Here is a 16141-nt window from a genome sequence, read left to right as displayed (position 1 = left end):
CCAGTGATCCTCCTGCCTCAGCCTCTTGAATGCTGGAACTGTGGGTGCATGCCACTGTCTGGCTAAAATCATTTTGAGAAAAGTGCAGCTTTGTTTTTCAGGGTTTGGGTGGAGGGGTTATGTATCCGTCAGCTTTCCCTTGCTGAGACACAGGACCTGACACCCACACGTTAAAGGAAGAGAGGTCTAACTTGGCTCACGATTTCAGGGGATTCATTTCATGGTTGGTTGGTCCAAGGTAGAAATATGGTGGAAGGATGTGGTGGAGTGGAGCTTCTCTGTTCATGGCAGCCAGGAAGTACAGCAGGAGAACAGTGCCAGAGCAAAAGGGGCCAGGGACTGGATATAATGCCCAAGGTCATATCTCTGTGACCCACCCAGACATGGAAGTATGCTTAGAGTCACCTGGTTGCCTGTCTTACCCACAGCACCCCTGTAAGCAAGTGCCATGGTCTCATTCTGCAGACAAGGAAACTGAGGCTTGTTGGGGGGAGATTGTTTGCCCAGGGACACTCACAGAAGACACACAGAACACACACAGCCCCAGCATCCATACCCGTGAATGCATCTGCAGGAGGCTTTGCCTGGAGAAGGGTCATGTGTGTGTGTATGTGTGTGTGTGGTGTGGTCAGTCAGCAGCTCTAAGCCAATAGTGGCTGCATCAGCCGGCATTCAGGATGGGGGTTTCCTGGGAACCTCTGCCCTGGGCCCCGAGCCTCTCTCCCTGGTGAATGTCCTCTTCAGGAAGCTCTCAGTTCTCTGGAGGAAGGGAACTTGTTCCAGTGACAGGGGCTGCTTCATGCAGCACTAGGACCCCACTGCCGCTGGGCGCAGTAGAGACACTGACTGCAGCAGCTTCGTGGCGTGGTGACACTTGCTGGGTGTTCTGAGCTTCCCCGGGCGAGGGCCCTGTCCATCCCTCTCCATATGCCATGCAGTCCCCTTGGTGGTTAGTTAGGCACTCAGTCAACACTCACTGGTAATAAAGTAGCTGCCGGAGTGAAAGGGGACTTAATTTATTTGACACCAGCAAAAGTGACTCATAATTGTCATGATTATGACTTAGAATGCACAAGTTCAAAGGAATCCTCTGCTCTTCTTGATAGCACTTGGTAGCTTCTAAAACGTTTCCCTTTTGATTCGTACAACAAAAGCCTTTGCAGCAGGCTGGGCAGGAGCAGAGAGGAATGGAGTGGGGCTGCTCATGTGCGCCTAGTTCAAGGTGCCGTGCTGTCCCCTCTGTGCACCTGTGTGCTGTTCTTTGGAGCCTTTCTGGCAGGAAGTCACCAGGTCTGGGGACCCTGTCCCCTCTGGATTGCATTTCCATCCCCTTTCCCTCAGCCCAGATGCTGCATGGGGATCAACCAGGGCCTGGTACATTTGAGGCCAAGCTCTGCCACTGAGCCCTCCCTCATCCTCTTTTCTTTTCTCCTCCTCCTCCTTTTTCTCTTCTTTTCTTAGAAACAGGGTCTCGCTATGTAGTTTATGCTGTCCTTGAACTCACTATGGGGTGGCTTTGAACTCACTGTGATCTTCCTGCCTCAGCCTTGTGAGTGTTGGAATCACAGGCGTCTGCCACCATGGCTGGTTAGCCTCTTTTTTCTGTGCTTTTTAAAGGTTGTAGACCCTTATAGCAGAACATGGTGGTGCACATCTGTAATCCCAGCACTCAGGAGGCTGAGGCAGGAGGGTCCCTGGGAGTTGGAAGCCAGCCTGGGCTACATAGTGAGTTCAAGGTCAGCCTAGACTACATAGGGAGACCTTATCTCAAAAAACCAAAAAAAAAAAAAAGATTATAGACACTAATAATGTATTTTATGCTTTTGGTTTCTTCCCTTTTGCGCAAAGTGGCATTAACAATACCATTTCTCAGTAGTTACTTAAAAAATCTACACAAAGCATCAGGTGGGGCGGGTGTATTACCTGCTCATTTAAACCACTCTAGGTGTGGGCTACAGTTGTAATCAGAGCTGGTGTCCCAGGGTGGCGTCAGCGATAGCAGGTCTCTGCTGCTTTTATAGTTTTATATCAGATCAAATTAGCATAATAAGTGTGAGCACCCTGTCGCCACTGCAGAAAAGAAGATGGCTTGTTAATTAGCATAATGGATGTTGAAAATAGATTCTTCCATGGGATGCTCTTTGGACACCCAAGGAGGGTGGTTATTATGTTTCCTTTAAAGGACTGTTTCTCAATCTAGAAATTCTGTTTTCCTTTGATACACATAAGAATGTTTTGAGCTATCTTAATGTTATTTGCAATTCAAATTAAGAAATCAGAGTCAGGAACCCTTGGATGAAGTATTTCTTCTCTCTCTCTCTCTTTTTGCATTTGAGATGCAGCTCCCTCGGGGTCCTCCCTCGCTTCTCTCCGTGATTTGCGAGTCAATGGCCTGGTCAGATCGGAGCTCCCTGTGCAGTTCCATGGTGGCTGTTCTCCCCCCAGTACGTACCCAACCTTGAGTGGTTTTTTGTTTTTTTTTTCCTAGTACTGGGGATCAAACTCAGGACCTTGCGCTTGCTAGGCAGTCGCGGTGCCACTGAGCTAAATCCCTGGCCTGAAACCTCGAGTTTACTTGTGCTCTCATTAAGGTCAGGTGGCCAAGACCACCACACCTTTTTTTTTGAATACTGGGAATTGAACCCAGGGCCTTTGCACTGAGCTACATCCCCAGCCCTTTTTCAAAAAATTTGTATTTTGAGATAGGGTCTTGTTAAGTTTTCCAGGCTTGGCTTGAACTTGTAGTCCTCCTGCCTCAGCCTCCCGTAGTGCTGGGATTATGGGTGTGCAGCATGGACCTCACCAGGAGTCCCTGGAGGGAAGGGGCAGAGGGCCCTGGTCCTTTTTGGGAGGCGGCCACAGGGCGCTGCAGCTGGTTCTCTCTCTCGGGGCTGTGGGTGGCTTTGGGTGGCTTTGGGTGCCCTGTCTGGCTCTGAGACCAGCCCGGGCCGGGGTCTCTACCCTGGGTGCTGCTGTGGGCCTGGGCTTTTGCGTGTTTTCTTTTCCCTACAGAGAGCAAGTTGTTAAAATTTTCCAGCATACAGATGGGAATATGGAGCTGGATTTGTCAGATTTTGTGATTGTTGACTAGAAGCCCAAGTTTTTATATGAAAATTTTTTTTTTTTTTTTGGTACCGGGGATCGAACTTGGGTCCTTGTACTTGCACACGAGGCAGCGAAACCACTGAGCTAAATCCCAGGCCCTTTATATGAAAATTTTAAATTAAAAAATTCTATGTCAGTTAAGCGATAACTCTAGCCCTATTGGACTGTTAAACATTGATCTAGCATGTGTTTTCTGGTCTAGTCTCAGTATTTTGTCCTGTTTTTGTTTCTGTTTTTTTGAGACAGGGTCTCACTTTGTAGTCCAGACTGGCCTCGAACTTGTAGCAATCTTCCTGCTTCAGCCTCCTGAGTGCTGGGATTACAGGCATTCCCCACTGCATGGCTATTAGTCTCAGTATTTTTATCAGTAAGATCTGAAATAACTGAAGTTTTTGTCTTTTGTTTTCCTTGTGCTTGAGATCAGCTTGAGGCCTTGCACCACGTGTTCGGCACACGCTGAGCTGCTTCCCCAGCCCCAGTAGTTTTTTTTAAAGCAGCTGCTGTTGTCTTCTCTCCTCCTCCCGCTGTGGGTGTGAGTCGGTGCAGCAAGTCCTCAGGAGCTGGAAGGAACAAGGGCAGCATGGACCCTGCTGTGGGCATCCTCAGTGTCTCGGGGGAGCTGGTTTGGCCCCGTGTTCCTCTTCTGCCTTCAGATTTCCCGTTGCCAAAAGACAAAGACCACATCTGCTCCGCTCCTGTTGCTTTCTCGAAGATTCATGTCAGGCATTTGTGGAACCCTTGCAGATTGGAACTGGCGTGGCTGTCACTCTTGGGAAATCGACTCAAGTCCTTCCGTTCTTGTCTGCTGCCATTTGTTGGGTCAGACTCGGCTCCTTTCGAATGAAGTGGATATGTCTTGTGTCCATCTGAGGTCGGGCGGTTTCTGCTGTCTCACTGAGCCACACACCCAGGAAGAGGCAGCTCCTGGGTTGCGACGGATCCCCGAAAGATGGAAAGGGGTTGGGTGACAACAGAAAGCAAACAAAACCATAGCTCAGCACACAGGCGCCAAAGAAAAGTCAATGAAAAGCAGGGCTCTCAGCGGCGACTGACTTCTCAGAGAAGGGGCCCAAGTGACACCTAGGAAGTTGAAGTCCCACATACACAGTGACCTTGGGGGAAGACAGAGCCGTGCTTTGAAGAAAGCGAGGTCTTGCCAGGGTTTGTGGAGTTGGTGTCGGGCCCTAAGAGCCGAGCAGCACTTCAGGTCCCCCCCACCCCAGGCAAGGAGGTAGGATTTTGGAAGACTTGCATGTGGTCTCCCATCCACCTCCTTGCTTGTTCCCAATTCTTATTTATTTATGACAAGATCTTGTTGTGTAGTCCAGGCTGGCTTTGAACTTGCAGTGATCCTCCTGCCTCAGCCTCCTGAGGGCTGGGATTATAGATGTGGAGTGTCATGCCTGGTTTATTTCTTAGCTTTGTGGGGCTGGGGTTGGGGCTGAAGCCCAGTGGCCCCTGCAGGCTAGGCAGGCGCTCACCACACAGCACATCGAGGCCCCAGTCCCTTTACTCACCTGGCCCTGTTGAGCACTGCCCAGGGCCACACCTGGCTCTGTCATTAATCAACCGAAAAGTTCACCTAAGTCCACTTGAGAATCAGGTGGATCCTATTAAGGATGAACTCAGCAGTGTGGGAGAGGCAGAGCTTAGCAGAGTGTAGAGCAGAGGGGTGGGAAACAGCACCCAGAAGGAGCAGTGCCAGCTGGCCCCAGGACCCTGCACCTCCCCAGACAGACTTGCTAGTGGGGAGGCTACAGAGAAGTATTGAGAAGAAGATGAGTCTGTTAGAAAAATAGGCAATACATGAGCTAAAGGACAACTAAAAACCCAAAGTGGGAAAGCCAGGTGTGGTGGTGCACACCTGTAATCCCAGCACTTGGGAGGCTGAGGCAGGAGGATTGCTGTGAGTTTGAGATCAGCCTGGGCTACTGTTATGGTTTGTATCCAGATGTACCCCCAGAGCCTCATGTGGTCCAAGGGCTTTTTCAGAAGTGGATGAATCTAGGGTGTGTGATGCTTGGGTAAAGGGTGTGTGATTACTAAACCAGTACACTCACTGGTTTGGCACTGCCCTCATCCCAATGGTCTAGATAAGATGAAAGGGGCAGAAAGACGCTGTTAAAGGCCCTTGTTGCTTTTGCTACCACGTGGGTGCCATGAACTGTTTTTCTTTTGCGACGCCCCTCTGCCATGTGCCACTCTGCCTTGGAGCTGCCAGTTATGCACTGAAACTTCTACAAACAGCTAAATAAACCTTTCCCCTTTAACTTTGGATGTCAGGTATTTTGTCTCCGCAAGGAGAAAAAAGTAACACAACTGCATAGTGAGATCAAGGCCAGCCTGAACCACAAGCAAGACCCTGTCTCAGAAAACAAAAAAACACCAAAGAAATTTTCCTTCCTTATTTTTTTCATTTTACTGAAAGTCTGTGTTCTTTGATCAGCCAACTCCCCACTCCTCCCTGAAAGAAAAAGTTGGTGTCTGCTCTTATCTTTATAAAAGAAAATGAAAGTAAACCAAGAAACCTAAAAATAAAACCTCAAATTGTTTTAACAAAGGAACCTGCGCTGGGTGTGGCAGAGTCCTTGCCCGCCCTGGGTTTCATCCCCAGCACCACAAAAAACGATAAAAGATAGACAATAAATGAAATGTTTTGTGACTTTCGGGAAAAAAAGAGAAAATATACAATTACAAAACATTTAGAAATGAGGAAAAAAGCATAGCTGAGCATAATACACAAATACAGGCACATAAAACAGGATGAAACTGTGCTGGCAAAGTAGAAGGATCGAATCCCAGATCAGAAAGAAACCCAAGCACGGCAGATTGAAATCATAGGAAAACTGCAAGGGCGGCCAGAGCTGCCTTGCAGGTGAATTTGACCCCATCTCTAAAAACAGGTTTCTCTGTTGTAAAATCCCGCCCCAGTGGATTGAACTCTTTCTCCTTTCCTCCTGTAAAGGTAATCACACCAGGACACCAAACAGGATGAGGAAAAGTCAGATGCAGGTGTATATTATAAATTAGCAGCACTTGGTATTATTTTTACTTATTTTTTCTTTGAGACAGGGTCTCTCTGTGTAGTTCAGGCTGGCCTTGAACTCACAGGGATTCTCTTGCCTCAGCCTCCCGAGTGCTGGGATTATAGCAGTGCACCACCACACTTGGCTGTTCAGCTTGTAAATAGATATGAAAATCCTAAGTGAAACGTTGAGTAGTTCATCCCAATGATGTGTTACTGCATGCCCAAATAAACCAGTTGGATCATAGAACTGCAAGAATGTAGCTCCTATCATGTAACAAATTATATTATTTTAGTATATTAAATCCATTTAATTTTTTTTTTTTTTTTTTTTTGGTACCGGGGATCAAACTCAGGTCCTTGAGCTTGTGCAGCAGGTGGCAAAACCACTGAGCCCCTGGCCCGAATCCGTTTAATGTTTATGACATAAATTAAAAAACCATGTGGTAAAATTCATGGTAAAAGCTTAGCAATGGGGCTGGGGATTTAGCTCAGTGGTTCCGCCGCCTGCCTCGCAAGGGCAAGGTCCCAAGTTCGATCCCCGGTGCCAAAAAACAAAACAAAACAAAACAAAACAAAAAACTCTTATTTGTGCATCAGCCATCGATGAAAGATATTTGGAAAACGTCTTAAGAAACATGTAAGATCTGTATGAATAAATCGTAAGATTTCCCAGGTGACAGAGATCAGATGTAAAAGATATGCACCAGGGCCGGGGATTTAGCTCAGTGCTGCCGCCACCTGCCTAGCAAGCGCAAGGACCTGAGTTTGATCCCCAGTACCAAAAAACCCAAAAAACCCCCAAAGATATGCAATGCACCCATATGTAAGAATAGGGGAGATTCAGGCAAATAGAAGTGTTCATTCGTCACATTTGCAGTAATCTAATTTCAGTGGCATCCTGAACAGAAGGTGAAAAGTAATGTTCTAAATTGATGAAATGAGCTGAAATTCATCTGAAAAATATAGGGGAGGGATGGGAGAGACTTGCTATATCAGATGCTGAAACACTATTTTATTACTGTGAAATATTTAAGATGGGGTAATCGGTAACTGCGGTAAGTTTCTTAAACCCTTGTGGCTACAAACCCACTGTAACAAATGTGTTCTATAAGTCACTCAAGTGCATGTGTAAATGAGAAGTAAGGCTTGAAGGAGGGTATTTGAGGGTGCTAGAGCTGCTGTTTTTTTTTAAATTAATTTTATTGGTACATTTTAGGTATACAGTATAATGACATTCATCATTGGAAATTTGTACCTTTGCATACTCTCTTGGTTCTTATTTTTCCCCATTTCCCTCCCCTCCCTTCAACCCCTCCATCCCTCCCTATTTACAAAGACTTGTTTCCGTTTTTTCTTTTTCTCATATTAATTCCTTTCCCTTCTTTCCTTTCCGCTACCCCTCCCACTTCCCCTTTCCCTTTGCCCCTTTTCTTCCTATTTCACATTATTATACCTTTTAGTCCTTATTTACACTTTCAGTTTCTCACACTAGAGAAACTATTTGGTATTCATACATGTGTGTCCTATTTATTTCACTTAAGAGTATCACCTCAATGTGCATCCATTTAGCTATAAATGTCTTTAGTTTCTCGGGGTTTTTTTATGGCTGAGTAGTACTCCATTTTATTTAAAAAACCATGTCTTCTTTATCCAGTCTCCAGTTAATGGGCAATTGGGCTGCTTCCAAGTTTTAGCTATCACAGACTGCCGCTATGAACATGGGTGCACATATATCACTGTGGTATGATACTTTTAATTCTTTGGGGAAGCTACCCAGCAGGGGAATAGCTGGGTCACGTGGGACTTCCAGTCCTAGTTCTTTGAGGTATCTCCATACTGATTTCCACAGTGGTTGCACCAGTCTACACTCCCACCAGCAGTGGAGCAGGGTTCCTTTTTCCCCACAGCCCCACCAGCATTTGTTATTGGTTGATTTCGTGATAGCAGCCATTCTTTCTGGAGTGAGGTGGAATCTCATTGTTGTTTTCATTTGCATCTCTCAAATGACCAGTGATGTTGAACATTTTTTCATATGATTATTTGCTATTTCTACTTCTTTGTCTGAGAAATGTCTGTTCATTTCAGATGCCTGTTTTTTGATTGGGTCTTTAAATTTGGGAGGTCTGAATTTTTAAACTTCTTTATAGATTCTAGAGAGTAGACCTTTGTCTGAGGAAAAGCAGGTGAAGATATTTTCCCACATTGTGGGTTGTCTCTTCACACTGCTGGTGGTTTCTCTTGCTGTGCAGAAGCTTTTTAATAAGAAGAGATCCCACTTCTTGATTGTTTGTGCTAGTTCACGGGCAACTGAGGTTTTGTTCATAAAATCATTTCCTACACTGATGTCTTCAAGAGTTCTACCTAACCTCTGTTCCAGCTGGTTTAGCGTTTCTGTTTTAATATTTAGATCTTTGATCCATTTTGATTTTAGTTTAGTGCATGGTGAGAGATATGGGTCGAATTTTAATCTTTGGCAAGTTGAAACCCAATTTCTCCAGCACCATTTATTGAAGAGGCTATCTTTCCTCCAGTGAGGATAGTTGGCTCCTTTGTCAAAGATGAGTATGTCTGGAGTTGTTTCTGCATCTTCTGATCTGTTCCACTGATCCTTGGGTCTGTTTCTTTGCCAGTACCATGCTGTTTTTATCACAGTAGCTTGGTAGTATAGTTTCAAGTTGGGGGTTGTGATACCCCCTGCCATGTCTCTGTTGCCTAGAATTGCTTTTGCTATTCTGGGTCTCTTCTAGTTCTAAATGAATTTTTGGATTGTTTTCTCAAGGTCTGTGAAGTATGCTGTGAGAACTGCTGTTTTGTGCCCTGCTGTTCAGTAGACAAGCACAGCAGTGGCTGTTAGGTGTGATTACCTGTGCCCACAAACCACCACCAGCAGATGTCCGTCACTGTCCACAGACCCTGAGCTAGAGACCCTTAGCTGTGTTGTGGTCCCCTGTATCCGTATGGTGAAGACATGAACCCCATGGAAGGGGGTGGGTGGGTGGGTCTTCTATAATTCTCTTTTGTTTGTTTGTTTGTTTTTTGGTACCGGGGATTGAACTTGGGACCTTGCACTTTCGAGGCAGGCACCAGTGAGCTAAATCCCCAGGCCTTTTTTTTTTTTTGAAAGAAGGTCTCACTGTGTAGTTCAGGCTGACCTCGAACTTGAGGTCCTCCAGCCTCCTGACTGCTGGGATTACAGGCCTGTGCCACCCCGCCTGACCCAAGGGTGGGACTTCTAAGAGGGGAGGTTTATAGGTCACTGAGGTGTGGACTGGGGAGTATGGGACCCTCTGCCCCTTCCTTTCTATCCTGTTTCTCCCAGCTGTGGTGGAAGCAGCTTCACTCTGCCTTCCACACCCTCTGTCCTTTGTATGCTCACTGTGCCTTGCACACTCACTGCCCACTACTATCCACTGTCCCCTCTCCCCTCCTCCACCTTGAAGCTGTGGGGTCCAGCACGCACACAGCCCTGGGTTCAATCCCCAGTGACATACACACACACCCCACAATGTAATATATCAAGGCAAAATTTCAAATCTATGGCAAAAGAGTGAGTTTCTTTTCTTTTTTTTTTTTTTGCACTACTGGGCATTGAACACAGGGCCTTCCCACTAAGCTACATCCCCAGCCCCTATTTTATTTTATTTTATTTTATTTTTTTGGTACCAAGGATTGAACTCAGGACCTTGCACTTGCGAGGCAGCACCGGAACCACTGAGCTAACTCCCTGGCCCAGCTTTTTTAAATTTTTTATTGTGAGCCAGGGTCTCTCTAAGTCACTGAGTTACAGTGCTAGGGTCAGAATTGGAATCTTCCTGCCCCAGCCTTTCAGAGTACTGGGATTACACATAAAATTTTCTATCTTGACCATTTGTAAGTGGCATTAAATACATTCACAATGTTGTGTAACCATCTCCTGTCTAGTTCCAACTCTTCATGTGGCAAAACAACCTGTACCTCTGAAAAGCTCCCTGCAGTCGGGGGTGCAGCTCAGTAGCAGAGCACTGGCTAGGCATGCACGAGGCCCTGCTTTTGATCCTTGGCATGGGAAACAAAACACCCCAAAACCTTCACACAAAACCCCAAGAAACCCCAACTTGGAGCTCCCCAGCCCGACATCCATACTACCACTTTCCTTTCTGTCTACAAACCTGACTGCTCTCAGGACCTCCAACAAGTGAACTCCTCCAGGATTTGTCCTTTTGTGACTGGCTTGTGTCACTTAGCATAACATCCTGCAGGTTCCCCCTGCTAAAAGTGTGGATGAGGTTCTCCTTCCTTTTGAAGGCTGCATACTCTTCCAGTGTACAGAGAGACCACATTGCTTCCCAGCCCATCTGCTGAGGGTGTAGTTTACCTGTGGTGTATCCTGGTGTACACGTATCTCCTCCAGTCCCTGCTCCCAGTTAGTCTGCAGACCTCCCCAGAAACAGAACCAACAGATCACTAGTAGTCAGTTTTACATTTTCTAATGAACCACCACACTGATTTCCAAAGCGGCTCCACTTCTGCCTGCCCATGGCGGTGCACGGAGCAACAGTCATCTTCGTCGTGATCAGTCCTTGGTTTTCCAGGCTTGCTGATCGCAGCCTTGCCAGTGTGCCGTGGCATCCCTCTCAGCTGTAACCTCCATTTTGGTCCTGAGTAGTGCCACTCATTAGCCGTCTGCAGTGCATCTTCCTTGGAGAAATGCTGTTTGAGTTCTTTGCCGGCTTGCTTTCAGGCTGCTTTTCGATGTTTTCAGAGTTCTTTGTATAACCTGGGCACTTAACTCTCCTCTAAATGATTTGTTAGTATTTTCTTCTGTAGGTTGTATTTTCACTTCCTTAAAAGAAAGAACAAAAGCTGAGACAGTAGGCAAATCATTTGGGAGAAAGTAAGGTTTATATTATACAACATAGTAAATTACATGTGGAGGAAAGAACTTATGTATAGATTGATTGATTGAGACAGGGTCTAGCTATATAGTTCAGGCTGTCTTTGAACTCAACTTAGGTACCCCAGACTGGCTTTGAACTTGTCGCAGTCCTCCTGGCTCAGCCTCCAGAGTGCTGAGATTAAGACATGTGCCACCATGTCTAGCTAAAAGCTTATATTCTTCATGTGTATTAATAATAAGGAAGAACAGGGCCAGGGATTTAGCTCAGTGGTTCCACCACCTGCCTCACAAGCGCAAGGACCTGAGTTCAATCCCCGGTACCAAAAAAACCAAAAAAACCCCCCGAAAACAAAACAAAAAAAAAATAAGGAAGAACAAAGTTGTGGTGAAGAAGTCTTTCTTTTTTTAATTGTTTGTTCTTTTGAGACAGGATCTCAATATGTAGCCTGGGCTGGCCTTGAACTCATGGTGGTCCTCCTGCCTCAGCCTCCCAAGTGCTGGGATTCCAGACATGTCCCTCTCCCCTCCCCTCCCCTCCCCTCCCCCATTCGGAATTCTTTCTTAAACAATACCTAGAAGTTAGAAACAGCTTTAGGCTGTACAAATCTAAACTTTTTTTGTTATGGGGTAGCATAATCAAAAGTGAAAGTTCTGATTCATTTTTACAAGGTCCGGAGGTTAATAAACAACCGATTCAAAAAACATACTGGCTGGGCATGGCGGCACATGCCTGAGGCCAACCTGGACTGCATAGTGAGACTCTATTTCCAAAAAACCAAACCAAAATAAACAACAACAACAAACCCACACACTGATCCTATAGCAATTAAGAAGCTAAAGTTGTATATGTAATAAACCGGGTGGCACAGGGCACCTTGTGGGCTGTGGACTCTACTCGCCGTAGGGGCCCTGTATCATCACTGTGACCTCTGGACGCCAGCGGTAAGGGACGACTTTTCTCTTTTGAACAGTCCTGGTGGCAGGGCTCAGGGCAAAATAGGTTTTGCATTTTCAGTTGCGTGTTCTTCTTGTTCCTGGTGGGTTTAATTCCGCTAGGGTTACGGGTACTGGGTTACTACACTGCTGTGCAAAACAGCAGCTGGTGGTGACACAGGAAATTCTCTGATTTATTTCACTCAGTGTTACGGTCTCACACATTTTCCGTATCCACTCACCTGCTGATGGACATGCAGGCCACTTCCGAGATTCAGTTGTTCTGAGTTGTGCTGCTGTAAGTGTGGATGTGCGGCTCACTGTAATATGACGCCCTTCACACTTTTGCGAAGACTCCTAGAAAGGGAACAGCTGGGTCAACCGGAACCTCTAGTTTCAGTTTTGCGAGGCAGCTCCACACCGATTTCCTTAGCGGTTGTACCAGTGTACATTCCCACCAACAATGTAGAAGAGGGCTCCTTCTACTAAAGTTAATTTAAAAGGAAGAGAACTCTGTGACTACCAAGGACTTCCGCCAAGAGATGATTAGATGGGGATTAACGCTGTGTGGAAGATGTGAGCCTGAGACTTTTTGTTTGGTATGATCAAAGTCAGGGGAGCTTTCTTGTAAGAAGGATGGCTCTCGCAGAATTACTCATTTAGATGGGGAAGCAGTGTGCTACAACGATAAATTGAAATGTTGTAACATGATTACTTGTATGTTCTAATTTTTCTTCACTGTGTTTTATAGCACTTTAAAGAATTTGTAGTCTTTGTTTTAAAATCTAAGAAGTAATGCTTATCCACATTGATGAGAATACTAGTTAATAACACTACAGCACCTGTGGTCCCAGCTATTTGGAGGCTGAGGCAGGAGGATCACTGGAGTCCAGGAGTTTGAGGCCAGCCTGGACAACGTAATGAGACCCAGTCTCTAAACAAAGGAAAACCAAAACACACCCTTTGTACTTAACTCAGTAGTTGTACTTCTAGAAATGGGTCCTAAAGAAATAATCTGAGATTTGCCCAGGGATGCTTATTGTGGATTATGAAATATTGAAAAGCAACCTAAATAGCTAAACAGTAAAACCATGTGTGTGGTATGCTGTTAATTCTGCCAGAAATGTGGATGCCCTGCATGGTAAAAACATGTATCATTTATAGCTGTAGTTATCTCTTAGTGGTCGTATTGTGAGTGACTTCATTATTTTTTTCTATATTTTCAAAAAATTAATGAATTTAAATTTCCAAATGCTTAACCAATTTCACAGTGCCCCTGTGGTTACATAGCGGGGCTTTCAGGGAGTTGATGTACCATAATTTACTTCTTAATCACTCCCCTTTGGTTAAACAGATTGCTTATAAATACTTACTATAGATAGACTTTTCCCCCCATATTTTCCTTCCCTCTCTCCCTCTCTCTCTCTCTCTCTCTTTTGGTGTGTGTGTTTTTTGTGTATGTAGTTCAGGCTGGCCTCAAACTCACTCTGTAGCCTGGCCTGGCCTAGAACTGGCAATACTCCTGCCTCAGCCTCCCAAGTGCTGGGATTACAGGTGTGCATCACCATGCCTGGCTACCCTGTGAGTTTGAGGGCAGCCTGGGCTATGTAATGAGACCCTGTCTCAAAAAACCAAGAAACCCAAATGAACAAATGGATACCCCAAACCAAAACAAAACTTCTTGCAGGTTTTAAATTTTTCTTCTAGTTCTTATTATTACACCCGATGACATGGCTGCTGTATTTCTCTGAGGAATTGGATACATTTAAAAATCTTTTTCTTCTCCTTGCATGGTCTCTGTTTTTTGAAGGTGGGGAGGGGCCCCAGGCCCCAGGTCTGGTAAGCACATCTTCTACCTGTGGTTGCTCTTTGAGGTTGATGTGGACTCTGTCTCCCATGTTAGTAGCTTTCCTCAAATACCGAGTTGTCTGCTTATGATTAAGGCAGAGAAGTTACAGGACTGAGTTTAGAATGGAGCAAGAGCAGAGCTCACACCCTGGGTCCCCAGGCCACTGCCGTGGGTCAGCAGAAACCGGTGCCGTGTATGTCTCCACAGTGGGCCAGCCACATGCCGGCTGTCCAGCCTGGGTGGGGAAGGTGTAATCAATCTGTCCGCCTGCCTAAGCTGGTGCCGGTGGCACATGAAATCCTGAGGTTTAGTCTCCAGCCGCGGTCCCTGCTGCATGCTGTCCCTCACCTGCACTCAGGACATTCAGTCTGCAAAGCAGAGGGACTGCGGGTCGCGCACATGCCTGCTCCTCTCCGTGTGACATTGTGTACTATCTCAGTGTGGTCTCCATCCCTCTTGGAACCTGAGCAGCTGGAGGGTTGGAACTGGTCTTGTTCCAGGCTGTGGCACGGAATTTGGAAAACAGTGTCTGTGTGTCACAGTCAGTTCCCAAGCTCGGCTGGTGACCTGACAGGCGGGAGCTGTGGCCTGAGTGGGTGACATTTCAGGGGCCCCTTCCCAGCCTCTCTGGTGGGAACTGTGGTTTGGGGTCGACCTTTTTATTCTGCATTTTTCTCAGTGGGACTAAAACTTGCTCCGCTGGCTTCAAATGTGGCTCAAATGCAATCATCTTGAGAAAGTAGACTGTGTTGTTTTAGTGCGATGATTTAAACCTTAAGGATAAATTTGTTAGGTTATTTCCAAGCCCTGAACTTCTTCGTGTGTGCGTGGAGTTGGCAGCGTTGATGGTAATGTGACCAGCAGTGCAGGTGATTAGAATCGTTCTTGTCCACACGGAGTCCGAGGTCACACCAAGGTCCCGTCTGAGGTGTTGTCGTTGGGGTTTAGCAAGGCGATACAATGATCTTTTTCCATGCTTAGGAGCAATATTGATACAGGGGATGTAACTCCCAACCTGCTAGATGTCAGATACACCGAGTTCATGTTGCCTGAAATCGAAGAATGAATTCTAAGGAACAGTGGAGGTTAAGAGTAGGAAAATTTGCTGGGGAATAGGAATGGGGAATAAGAATAGCTCCTGAGAGACAGGAGAGGGCTTGAATGGGTTGCCAACAAGCCCACTTTTCAAAGGTAGTTTTATAGAGCAAAGTCACGAGGACTGGGTACAATGTGGGTAAAAACTATAATCAGCCAGTAAGATTACAGGTACGGTCACTTAGGTAATATTGACCCAGTAGTCACAAGGGTATGTGGATGACATCATTAACCTTGGTCAGTAATTTGTAGTTTTGTCTTAGGTCTTCTTAGTCTTAGTGAGTGGAGGAGGACGGCCCATCCCCAATGAGACCTTGGTCTCTCTCAGGAAAGCCCAAAAGGGTGGTGTCAGTAATCTCAAGCTTCTATTCATCCCTCCGGGAAGCATGCAGATCTGGCCATCGTGATTTTAATCTTCTGATGCTCCTCCAGCCACCGTGGGTGTGTTCTCATCTGCTGCAGGACTTCAAGGGCCCAGCCCTGCCTGGCTGCCTACAGTATTTCTACCTAACTTTCCTGTCTATACCAATATTACGTATTTTCTAGGTCAGTTTAAGTGAACCGGAAAAATGCATGCTCTTTTGAAAACTGGGATTCCAAGATTCCTTTTTTCCAGGTGCCACTTCTTTGGAATTTAGTCTTCTCCTCACTTGGTTACACCTCCTGGTAAAGTCTTGTGTAAGGGGTGACCCCCGGGGCAGGAGAGCTGGCCCTCAGCCTGTGGGTTTTTTTTTTTTGAGACAAGGTCTTACAATGTAGCCCAGGCCGACCTTGAATTTGCGGTAATCCTCCTGCCTCAGCCTTCCGAGTGCTGGTATCACAGGTGTGTGCCTCCTGGCCTCAGCATGTGTTTTGTGGGTCTGACATTGGAAGTCACTTAATGCCTGACATTTCATCTTCCTCTCCCTCCCAGCCTTCTCCATCTCATGGTTCTCTGTTGCCTTGGGTGGAGTCCCAAGCACACGATCCACCACTGAGCTGCACTCCAGCCCCCTTTTAAGTTTGTGGCCTAAGTTCATGGCAAACTCTTTAAGTTTCTCTGAGAAATCAAACCTTTGTTATTTTCCTCATGAACAATCCTTGGTCGATTTTCCTCTGCCCTGTTTGGGACCCTGGCACGGAGGAATAAAAAGAACTCCCTGCCCGCCGAGTAGTGGAGCTGCTGAGCTGGCCCCAAGGCCACAGGCACAGGGGCAAATCCACTGTTTTCATTTCACCCTGTGGTTCGCAGGCCTCAGAATTCAGTGCCATATTT

General features: G+C 46.2%; 1 protein-coding gene and 1 long non-coding RNA gene across 5 annotated transcripts in view; one reads left to right on the top strand and one right to left on the bottom strand.

Moving 5' to 3' along the window:
* The window catches only part of Vgll4 (vestigial like family member 4), a 119039-nt gene that overhangs the window by 15747 nt on the left and 87151 nt on the right, over positions 1-16141 (top strand). The gene's annotated exons all lie outside the window — the stretch shown is intronic.
* LOC147829055 (uncharacterized) lies at positions 9690-12301 on the bottom strand. Its single transcript, XR_015449641.1, has 2 exons — positions 12185-12301; positions 9690-10955 (listed from the first exon to the last, which is right to left on the bottom strand). It is a non-coding gene; the product is annotated as an uncharacterized LOC147829055 (long non-coding RNA).

This window comes from Heterocephalus glaber, unplaced genomic scaffold (genome assembly GCF_053883595.1).
Source record: "Heterocephalus glaber isolate CG9 unplaced genomic scaffold, H.glaber_assembly_v1.0 deba00000768, whole genome shotgun sequence".
Lineage (NCBI taxonomy): Eukaryota > Metazoa > Chordata > Mammalia > Rodentia > Bathyergidae > Heterocephalus > Heterocephalus glaber.
Note: the sequence above shows the minus strand (reverse complement) of the source record. Positions and strands in the feature narration are given on the sequence as shown.